Source organism: Pan paniscus, chromosome X, assembly GCF_029289425.2.
Source record: "Pan paniscus chromosome X, NHGRI_mPanPan1-v2.0_pri, whole genome shotgun sequence".
Lineage (NCBI taxonomy): Eukaryota > Metazoa > Chordata > Mammalia > Primates > Hominidae > Pan > Pan paniscus.
The window spans coordinates 144,766,395-144,778,455 of record NC_073272.2 but is presented as its reverse complement, the minus strand read 5'-3'; positions in this window follow the sequence as shown (position 1 = coordinate 144,778,455).

Here is a 12,061-nt window from a genome sequence, read left to right as displayed (position 1 = left end):
AGAAGTACCTAGTGAACCCATAAAATAATGAGAAATAATTGTTTTAAGTCCTTAAATTTTAGGGTGTTTCATTACACAGCGATAAGTAACCCAAACATGTGGCCTCTCTGTGTGGCTTTTCACAGTATGGTAGCTAAGTTACCAGAAGCAATGTTCCAAGCGGACAAGCCCCAATTACTAGTGCTTATCAAACCCCATCTTGTATCATTATTGCTGATGTCCTATTGTCCATAACTTATCACATGGCCAGAATCAATATGGTAGGGATATTACAGAAGAGAATGAATAAAGGGAAGTGTGGTTCATTGGAGGCCACCAAAGCAACAATCAACCATGATATATTTCAAAGATTACAAACTTCATTCTCTGATCACAATGAGATTGATTTAGAAAACAATAAGAAAAATATGAATTTTAAAATCTATACATTTGGAATTTTAAAAGACAATGCCTAAAACACTAATGGAACCAGAATATATAATAATAGATATTAGGTAACATTTAGATTTGTATGATAATGAAAATAACACACAACTCATGGGGTTCAGCTGTTATATTAATATTTAAAGTGAAATGGATAGCATTTAATTCTATATTTAAAAGGAGGAAAGACTGAAAATTAATGACAGGCATCTAACTTGAGAAATTAGTAAAAGAGAAGAATAAATAGCTGTGGGGTTGTTTAAATGATGCACACAACTTAAAATTTCTGAAAGAACTTTTAAATACATTATCTCATTATATTCATTTACAATAATTTATTTATAGTTCTTTGGTAATGAAAACCCAATGGGTAGTTAGAACAGGTATTATTAAAGTCAATTTTAAAAATAATAATGTTGAGGTTCAGAGAGTTGAGCTATTTATTGAACACATAGCAGAGCTTGGAAGTCTCACAGAGTAGTGAATCAAAAGAAGGTTTATGAATTTGACTTTAGAGATCATCTAATTCTATCATAATGATAGCTTATATTAAGTAAGAATAGATCTCATGGATAAACATGGTAACAATTATTGAAAAGCTATTGGGTTTTGCTTTCAATCCATGGAACGTCCTACTTCATTCTTGGGTCCACATAATTACAAGAGTGGTTCCAAGCAACTGCGTTTCTGCTTGTGACTTTGTATGTGCCCCAATTTGAAACAGTTCATTTACCAAAGTTAATTTGGTCCTGACCCCATCTAGGCCCAAAAGAATGCCTTTCCCCAGTCATTTGCAATTAGGACAATAAAAAACAATTCAAACTTTCTTAGATTTTCTGGAGTTACCACATACAATCTCAGGAAATACAGAGTGAGTACCTTCCACTGACTTGTAAATCATAGTATATGATTCAGCATACATACTCACCTTGGCTTAAGTTTAAGGGGTAGATTTAGCAAACTGTCATTGCAGCAGAATGTGTAAGCTAGCCTTGTGATCCTCAGTAAGAAACAAGAGAGTGAGGTAAGCTAGATATCTTACATTTGGCCTTTAGAACCACCTTGTCTGTTCTCTACCCAGTGCCGTAACATGGTAAAGTGACCTAGATGGACTGCATCAGTAATTTTTCTTGAGCTTCAGGATGTGACAATGTGAGGAAATAGATGGGCAGAACAAAAGAAGTGAGGTCAGGACTTATATTTCCCTTCTTCCCACTCATTTGGGTCACTATCATTCAGTCCCTGTATGGAAACCTACAGCACCTTCCAGGCCACCCTCTTCATACAACAAACCACTATGTTTGAGTAACTGGTACCTCCTTCTGTACTTTTAAGTCTAAGTGTCACAAGAACTACTTGTTGTTAGTCCTGGGATATTGCACTATCTGTGGTTGGTTTTTCTGAACCCTGAACATAACTATATAAGTTGTCTTTTTACTAATTTATTTTCAAATTATTCAGTTTGAAAATGCCATCAATTTCCCGCTAGGACCTTGAGAGATAAAATAATGTTAAATAAAAAGTGTTGCAATCCATGATTGTTTACTTGAAAACATAGAATTAACTACTTATAACACAGTCTGTTACTGACAACCTTTCTGACTATAGCCAATGACTTTGAAAGTGTCAACATTTCTATAATCATGAAATTTATTGAATTGCGGTAGCCAAATTCTCTGCTGCAGCAAATTTCTAAAATTAAAATAGGTGTGCTAATTAGGTAAATATGCAATCTGGTGATTTGAATAAGGTTGTCTGAGAGGAATCAGAGAAATAAGAGAGCCCAGGAACTAAGGGCCTCTCCAGTGGACTTCTGGTATGACCTGTACTAAGTAAAAATAAGTGATACTGAGTATTCCAGAATGCAACACGGAGGTCACTATTGCTCTAAGGAATATTAGAGATGTCTCCCAACCCAACACTCCAGCCTATGGTTTTCTTCCAAAATGCAAGGCCCTAGCCATTAAACAGGGAGCAAAAGAAAAAGGTGTTGCATCCAGGAGAGAAACGAAGCCCTAGAGGATTAACCTATTATTGATTTTTCCATTTGTTCGCTCAGGGATTCGAACAGCATGACCCAATGGTGATTCTGGCCTTGGTTACTATCAAATAGAATTCCTCAAAATACATTTTCAGGCAGTCAACCAAGGTTTTATTCCATCTATAATTCTAAAAACCAATCTGGTAAGTGACATATGCTTGCTCAGCCTCTCAATCCTCAATTCTGAAGACTAGCACCAAGAAGGAATGGCCCTCTAAGTTAGCAGAAAATTCCACCCTGCTTCAGCCATGGGGAAATCCTTACTAATTTATCAGTAGAATTGAGAGACACTTTAAAAAGGAAATCATCTGAATAGACAAAATCAAGGATGGCCAGATTGGCCATATAAGGAACTCATCTCATGGCTAGAAGATGCTCATAAAAATAATAGATCAAATCATCAAACTTTCCACAGTGTTTAGCAATCTTTGGGCCAGTGAATAATACATGTTGTATCTCTTCCCTCTGCCCTTTAAAAAAAGCTTTTCATAAATATTTACTGATGATAATGACAAAAGCTCTTGTATATGAATTTATAATTGAATATCTGCATAGAATTACGGTTTTACTTTGAAGTGCATTCAGAATTTTCTTCTCATTATGAATGTTACAGATTTACAAAAGCATAAAAATATAATACAATGAACACCTGTGTGGCCATGACCTAGGTAAAAAATATAGCATTACAAATTCAATCAAACCTCCAAACCTCCTTCAAATGACCATTCCCTTTCTTTTTTCACCCTTTTACCTTCCCAGTGCTAACAGCCTGAATTTGGTACTTATCACTTACATACATGTCTTAACTAGTTTACTACTAATAAGTAAGATTCCTAAATTATAGATACACACATATGCGTGTGTGTGTGTGTGTGTGTGTGTGTGTGTGTGTGTGTGTGTATCAGGTACAATGTAGGCTTATGCAACTTATTTCTCATTGTGCAGTGTTTTGAAGATTTATACATGTTGATACTGCTGTAATTCATTTATTTTCACTGATGATCTTACTTATGAGTATATTTCAATTCATATAATGTTATAATTATTTGCTTTCTCATTACACTCTAAGATTCATGAGCATGTCTTGTCTATGTATGTATGTATGTATGTATGTATTTATTTATTTAGACAGAGTCTCACTCTGTTGCCCAGGCTGTAGTGCAGTGGCACAATCTCAGCTCACTGTAGCCTCCACCTCCCAGGTGCAAGCATTCTCATGCCTCAGCCTCCTGAGTAGCTGGGATTTCAGGCACACACCAACACACCCAGCTAATTTCTGTATTTTTTAGTAGAGACGGGGTTTCACCATGTTGGCCAGGCTGGTCTCGAACTCTTGACCTCAGGTGATCCACCCGCCTCGGCCTCTCACAGTGGTGGGATTACAAGTGTGAGCCACCATGTCCGGCCTCATTTATATTCATTACTGAATCAGACATGTGAGTGAAGAAGCCTTCAGTTGGCTCCATCCATGGCATCTAAGACAACTTAGTCAGACCTACCCAAGTTAGCTCAGTCAACAGTAGGAGCTATGAGAAATAGTAATAAATTGGTTTTACACCTTTAAGTAATGAGGTGTTTTGTTATGCAGAAATAGAAAAGAGAAATGCTTTATCTGTTGTTGTTATGTGGCATTTCAAGAGAAAAAAAGGTAAAGCTTATCCCTATAATCTATTTCTATTTATTGCATTCCCTATTGTAAGTGATCACTTCATAGAGGTGGGATGAATCCCCTCACCCACAGTTTGGTTCAAATGTTGACACTGATGATGCCACACAAGAGGGTTTGAAATGATTTGTCACTCACAAAATGAGGCTTTCCATAGAGAGCTAGGCAGCTCCCAAGCAAGGTACAAAAATGACTTGATATTGCATGGAAAGGAGACTAACTTGAGGTTTTCATCACGGTCATGGGGTGGGGCTGGAGTGAGTGTTCTCCCTTGTATGGCCAAGGCTTTTATGGTTTGAACTTAGCACTAGCACTGATGTAGGTGACACCTAGATTCTTTTACTACTTTGCCCACATCTAGGGCAGAAGAGGAAGAGAGAGTAGTGAGGCTAGAAAACTGTAAGAAGTTAAACACAGTGACAGAGTCAGATATTATTGCACCTGTGGTATTACACAGCATACATTTTGATGCTATTTTATTTGGGACATTAATATCATAACCTAAAATCTGCATCGTGAATTGTTCACTTTCATATTATGAAAGTGTCTTTCATTGTATTTAATACTTTTGTCTCTGAACTCAACATCTGGTATTAAGATGGTCTGAATGTTATTTTTAAATTATTTTTTTGTATTCAGATAAAATATACATAGAGTGAAATACATACCTTTTTAGTGTAGATGTGAAAAATTTTGATAAATATATACATTCATGCAGCCATCCTCCACATAGAGCATTTCTGTCACACCAGAATACTTCCTTTTACCCCTTCCAGTCAATTCCCATTCCTACTGTTAATCACTGTTCCCACTTTTCTCCCCATAGATTACTTGTAACTGCTCTTGTATATCAAATAAATGTAAGAAGACAATATGCACTCTTCTTTGTCTGCCTTTTTCATACTGCATTATTTTTAAATACATATTAATACTAATTTCAAACATATTAAAAAGTTATAAGATTTTTGTCTTAGTTTGGGCTGCTATAACAACTTACCATATATTTGGTGGCTTAGACAACAGAAATTTATTTCTCACAGTTTAGGAGGCTGAAAAGTATGAGCACAGAGTGCCAGCATGGTCAGGTTCTGGTGAGGGCCCTCTTTGTTGTAGACTAATGACTTCTTGCTACGTCCTCAAACAGCAGAGGGCAGAGAGAGAAAATCAATTCCTCTTTGTCCTTTTTATAAGGGCACTAATCCTATTCATGGGGGATCCTCTCTTGTGACCTACTTACCTTCTAAAGACCACTCCTCCTAATGACATCACTTTTGGGGTTAGGATTTCTTTTCTTATTTTTTGAGATGGAGTCTCACTCTGTTGCCCAGGCTGGAGTGCAGTGGCGTGATCTCGGCTCACTGCAAGCTCCATCTCCCAGGTTCAAGTGATACTCTACCTCAGCCTCCTGAGTACTTGGGATTACAGGCGCCCACCACTATGCCCAGCTAATTTTTTTTTTTTTTTTTTTGTATTTTCAGTAGAGACAGGGTTTCACCATGTTGGCCAGGCTGGTCTCAAACTCCTGACGTCAGGTGATCTGCCCACCTCGGCCTCCCAAAGTGCTAGGATTACAGGCATGAGCAACCGCACCTGGCCAGGATTTCAACATAAGAATTTTGGGAGGACAGAAACATTCAGTTCATACCATGTTTGAATGTATACCCATATAGCCACCAACTAGAGGCTATCATTAACCCTTTCCTATACTTGCTTTCTCGCATATCTATTCATCAATATATCTTATATTCTCATGCATAAACAAATAAGCTATATAGGCCGGGCACAGTGGCTCACACCTGTAATCCTAGCATTTTGGGAGGCGGAGGCAGGCGGATCACCTGAGGTGGGAGTCTGAGACCAGCCTGACCAACATGGAGAAACCCCCTCTCCACTAAAAATACAAAATTAGCTGGCCGTGGTGGCACATGCCTGTAATCCCAGCTACTCAGGAGGCTTAGGCAGGAGGACCACTTGAACCTGGGAGGCGGAGGTTGCAGTGAGCCGAGATGGCACGCCCACTGCACTCCAGCCAGGGCAACAAGAGCAAAACTCTGTCTCAAACTACTTCAGTGATCATATATTTAAGTATAATTCAAAATGTCCTTATTGTGCATTTTTTTCTTTTGTGGTAAATTTTGTATACAATGAAATGCACAAATATTAGGAGCACTGTTTCTTAAATTTTGGGAAATGCATACATCTGCATAGCCTAAACTATAAAGGTATAAAATGTTATCATCACCCCAGAAAATTTTCTCATTCCCTTTGTAGTCAGTCCTCATCTCTATCCTCCAAAGGCAATGATTGCTCTCACATTTTCCCACCATAGATTAGTTTTGCCTAACAGAACTTTATATAAATTAAATCATTGCATACTTTTTTCTGAAAGGCTTTTTTTTTAAATCCAGCATAATGATTTTTGAGATTCCTGCATATTGCTGTCTATCAGTTGATTTCTCTTTGTTGTTATGCAGTCTTCCATTGTATGAACGCTCCGCAGCTTGTTTGTCCATTTTCCTTTTAAAAGAATACTTGTCTTTTTCCACCTTTGGTTATTATTAAATTCCTGTGAACATTCTTGTATAATTATTTTTGTGGAATACCTAGGATGTTTATTTCTGGGTTATAGGGTGGGTGTTTCCTTAATTTTAAGGAAACTGCCAGATTATTTTCCAGAGTGACTTTACTACTTCTCCCAACAATGTTTGAGAGTCATAGTCATTTCACATTCTTGCCAATATTTGGTATTATCAATCTCTTAAAGTCTGTATTACTCTGTTCTCACACAGCTAATGAAGACATATGTAAGACTGGGTAATTTATAAAGGAAAGAGGTTTAATTGACTCACAGTGCCACATGGCTGGAGAGGCCTCACAATCATGGTGGAAGGTGAAGGAGGAACAAAATCACATCTTACATGGTGGCAGGCAAGAGAGAGTGTGCAGAGGAACTCCCCCTTATAAAACCATCAGATTTTGTAAGACTTACTCACTATCATGAGAACAGCAAAGGAAAGATCCATACCCATGATTCAGTTACCTTCCACCAGGTCCCTCCCACAGCACATGGGGGTTATGGGAGCTATAATTCAAGATGAGATTTGGGTGGAAACACAGCCAAACCATATAATTCACCCCGGCCCCTCCCAAATCTCATGTCCTCACATTTCAAAACTAATCATGCCTTCCCAACAGTCCTCCAAAGTCTTAACTCATTTCAGCATTAACTCAAAAGTCCACAGTCCAAATTCTCATCTGAGACAAGGCAAGTCCCTTCTGCCTATGAGCCTGTAAAATCTAAAGCAAGTTAGTTACTTCCTAGATACAATGTGGGTACAGGCATTGGGTAAATACATCTATTCCAAATGGGAGAATTTGGCCAAAACCAAAAGGCTACAGGCCCCATGGAAGTCCCAAATCTAGCAGCGAAGTTAAATCTTAAAGCTCCAAAATGATCTCCTTTGACTCCACGCCTCACATCCAGGTCACACTGATGCAAGAGGTAGGCTTCCACGCCATGGACAACTCTGCCCCTGTGACTTTGCAGGATACAATCCCGCTCCTGGCTGCTTTCACAGGCTAGTGTTGAGTGTCTGTGGCTTTTCCAGGTGCACGATGCAAGCTGTCAGTGGATCTAGCATTCTGGGTTTTGGAGGATGGTTGCCGTCCTATTACCCAGTTCTAAAGTTGCCTCCACAGTTTTGGGTATCTTTACAGCAGTACCCCATTACCTGACACCAATTTACTGTATTAGTCTGTTCTCATGCTGCTAATGAATACATATACAAAACTGGGTAATTTATAAAGGAAAGAGGTTTAATGGACTCAGCTCTGCATGGCTGGGGAGGCCTCACAATCATGGAGGAAGGTGAAGGAGGAGCAAAGTCATGTCTTACATAGTGGTAGTCAAGAGAGTGAGTGCAGGGGAACTGCCCTTTCTAAAACCATCAGATCTCATGAGACTTATTCACTATTATGAGAACAGCACAGGAAAGACCCGCCCCTATAATTCAGTTGCCTCCTCCTGAAACCCTTACATGACACGTGAGGATTATGGGAACTACAATTCAAGATGAGATTTGGGTGAGGACAGAGCCAAGCCATATCAAAGTCTTAGGCAATCTGGCAAATGTGTAGTGTTATCACTCTGTGGTTTTACATTGTATTTCCCTCATGATTAATGATACTGGGCACCTTTTCATTTGCTTGTTGGCCATTCATATATCTTTTCCTGTGAAATGTCTATTCAAATATTCTTCCCATATTTGTTAGGTTGCTTTTCTTTTGATTATTGAATTGTAATCAAATTATATAATTATATAATAAATTATATAACATAATTAATTATAAAATTCGTGACATTCTTTGTCAGATATGTGTTTACAAATATTTTCTCCTAGTTTGGGACTTGCCTATTCACTCTCTTAATGCATTATTTTGATATATAGATACAATTTTAATATTCCAATTAAATCAAATATATAAATTATATTTTGTGATTATTGCTCTCTATGACTAGTCCAAATCATGAAAATATTCTCTTAGGTTTTCTTCTAAGAAATTTATGGTTTTCGCTTTTACATTTAAGATTATAATCTATCTGATTATTTATTATGCATACTGTGAGGCAGGGACAAGGTTCATGTTTTTCTTTATGGTTGTCCAATTATTCTAGCTTCATTCATTAAAAATGCTTTTCCCCCATTGGACTCCATCACTGTCATTATTGAAAATCAGATGGGTATATATTTTGGGGTCTATTACTGTGATATTTATTCTTTGCTATTGATCTAGTTGTTAATTCTTTCTTTTTTTTTTTTTTTTTTTTTTGAAGCGGAGTCTCACTCTGTCACCTAGGCTGGAGTGCAGTGGCGCGATCTCAGCTCACTGCAACCTCCGCCTCCCGGGTTTAAGCAATTCTCTGCCTCAGCCTCCCGAGTAGCTGGGATTACAGGTGCGTGCCACCACGCCTGGCTAATTTTTGTATTTTTAGTAGAGACGGGGTTTCACCATCTTGGCCAGGCTGGTCTTGAACCCCTGACCTCATGATCGACCCGCCTCAGCCTCCCAAAGTGCTGGGATTACAGGCGTGAACCACTGCGCCTGATGTGGTTGTTAAGTCAGCATCATACTGTAGTGATTATTGTGCATTATACTAAGTCTTACAGTTGAGTTAAATAAGGATACCTGTTTGTTTTTTCCTTTGCAAGATTGCCTTGGATATTCTAGTTCTTTTCATATAAATGTTAGAATCAGATTGCCAATTTTTATGAAAAAGCCCATTGGTGTTATGACTGAAATTACATTGAATAAACACACATAGGCACACACACATCTCTAAAATTAAGGAGAATTGTTACCTTAACAATTTTAAGAAAATCTAAATAATTACAGACATACCATGTCCATGGATTCAAAATTCCATATATGTGGCTATCTAAATTCGATTCAATTCAATTAAAAATTAAATTAAAGTTCTAGTTCTTTTGTTACAGTGGCTACATTTCATGTGCTTAATAGCCAAATGTGAGTAGAAGCAACATCACTAAGCAGCACAGGTTATCAAACATTTCTGTCATTGCAGAAAATTTAGTTGACCCTTTGTGTAAATTCTGCTGAGAATATCCCTACCATTTTATCCTGATATTGATAAATTATTTTTATATCTTTTTTCTTTACTCAATTATCCTAGGAGCTTATAGACTTTATTAATTATTTCAAATAAATAACTTGGTTTTATTTTATTTTATTTATTTATTTTTCTGAGGTGGAGTCTCACTCTGTCTCCAAGGCTGGAGTACAGTGGCGCAATCTCGGCTTACTGCAACCTGCACCTCCCAGGTTCAAGCAATTCTCCTGCCTCAGCCTCCTGAGTAGTTGGCATTACAGGCGTGCACCACCATGCCTGGCTAATTTTTGCGTTTTTAGTAGAGATGGGGTTTCGTCATGTTGGCCAGGCTGGTCTCGAACTCTGGACCTCAGGTGATCCACCCGCCTTGACCTCTCAAAGTGCTGGGATTACAGGCGTGAGCCACCACACCCAGCCTTGGTTTTATTTTATAATTATATATTTTTCTTATGTTTTATTGATCTGTGCTCTTATACTTATTGTTTCCTTTATGTACTTTGAGCTTAATCTGACTTTTCTAGCTTCTCAAGGAGAATACTTCCGTCAGTTATCTTAAACCTTTATTCATTTCTAATATAAAACTTTGAAATGTTAAATTATCCTCTAAGTACTGCTTTTGCTATATCCAACATTTTAATGAACTTTATTTTAGAATAGTTTTAGATTTAGAGAATCCTCCAACAAATTTTGATAGTTTATATTTTATTACTATTCATTTCAAAATATTTTCTATTTTTACTTTTAATTGTGAATGGCTTTGTGTACTATGTATAAGAGATATATATATATTTTGTTTTACTTCAGTAATTTATAAACTGATGGCTCACATTCAATTAGTAGGTCATAAAATAATTTTGTGGCCTATAGTCAGCCAGCATTTTAAAAATTATATATAATACCAAATAGCAGAGTGCAAAGCACTGTTTTGTTATTTTTTTTTCTATTGGATGTGTGCGTGCATGTAGGTACATGCTGACATGCCCATTGTATACACTGGGTCTTGACAAACAAAGTGTCTCTTTCCAGAGGTTGCAGTGAAAAAGTCTGAAACACTATTATAGAAAATTGAATTTCATCTAGGAAAATAATATGATTATATTTGCATTTTTATAAATACCTCACTGGCAGCAGTTTGTTGGACTAAGTATGGGTGGACAAAAATACATGTGAGTTAGAAGCTTATTACAAGAGTCCAGACAACAGATGGCTAGAACCCAAATAAAACATTAGCTCAAGGTTTGGAAAGAAAGGAGAATTGTATCAGATCAAGGGACTTCATAATTGATTGAAAATACGCTTGGGTGAGAAGTCTACGATGATTCACATATTTTTGGATGAATGCATAATGCCATTAATCAGGTTAGAAAATAACAAGGAAGAAGCACATTTGCAAGACAAGTCATATTTAATTTTGGCTGTGTTAAGTGCAAAGTTATTAATAAATATTCACTTAGGGATATCTATACATTTGCCCAAACAATGCCAAGCGAGATAGCTATGTTAGAGTTACATATTTGGAAGTTATCAAATTATTAGTTGTTGTTAAGACTGTGTGAGTAGCTAATATTGCCCAAGGAGTAAATATTGTGACACTAGAGACCATATAATAGAATGCCTTGGAATACCAATATTTAGGATATAGAGACTTACATTGAACTATGGTAAAGGCAAAGATGGAGTGGTTCCCGGAAACTAAGAATAATTCACTAAAAAAAAAAAAAAAAAAAAAGAGTTGCTGAAGTGCCAAATGCTACAAATAGATAAAATAAAAGAGAACTGAATTTAGTAACTAGGGGGCTTATCAGTTTTTTTTTTTTTTTTGGCAAATGCGGTTTCACTGAATTTTGACATCATACCATTGAAAGCTGTTGGTATTCTGGCAAATGATTAAGCAGCATGCAATATATAAACATACGTGTGTGTGTGTGTGTGTGTGTGTGTGTGTGTATGTATACATATATGCATATTTTAAATTTTTGATGATACTTAGCATGTGTTGCATGCAATTTGCAAATATGAATAAAATATACAATACTCTTTATCGTACTTTACTGTCAATCCATATAGTTGTTATTCTCACAGAATGCTTTTGTTGATTTTTCCTGATTTCTACATTCTCATCACAACTGATGAATTAATGTAGTTCTAACATAAATGTTGGCTGAGGCTTTCATTTATATTAAGAAATAAAGTGAAAGTGAAACATCAAAGATGAAAGTCAAAACTTCACTCATTTTGGCAAGGAAGTGAGTCAATTTTTGCTGGATTGGATAAGAGTTTTCAAATGGCGGAAGATTATTTC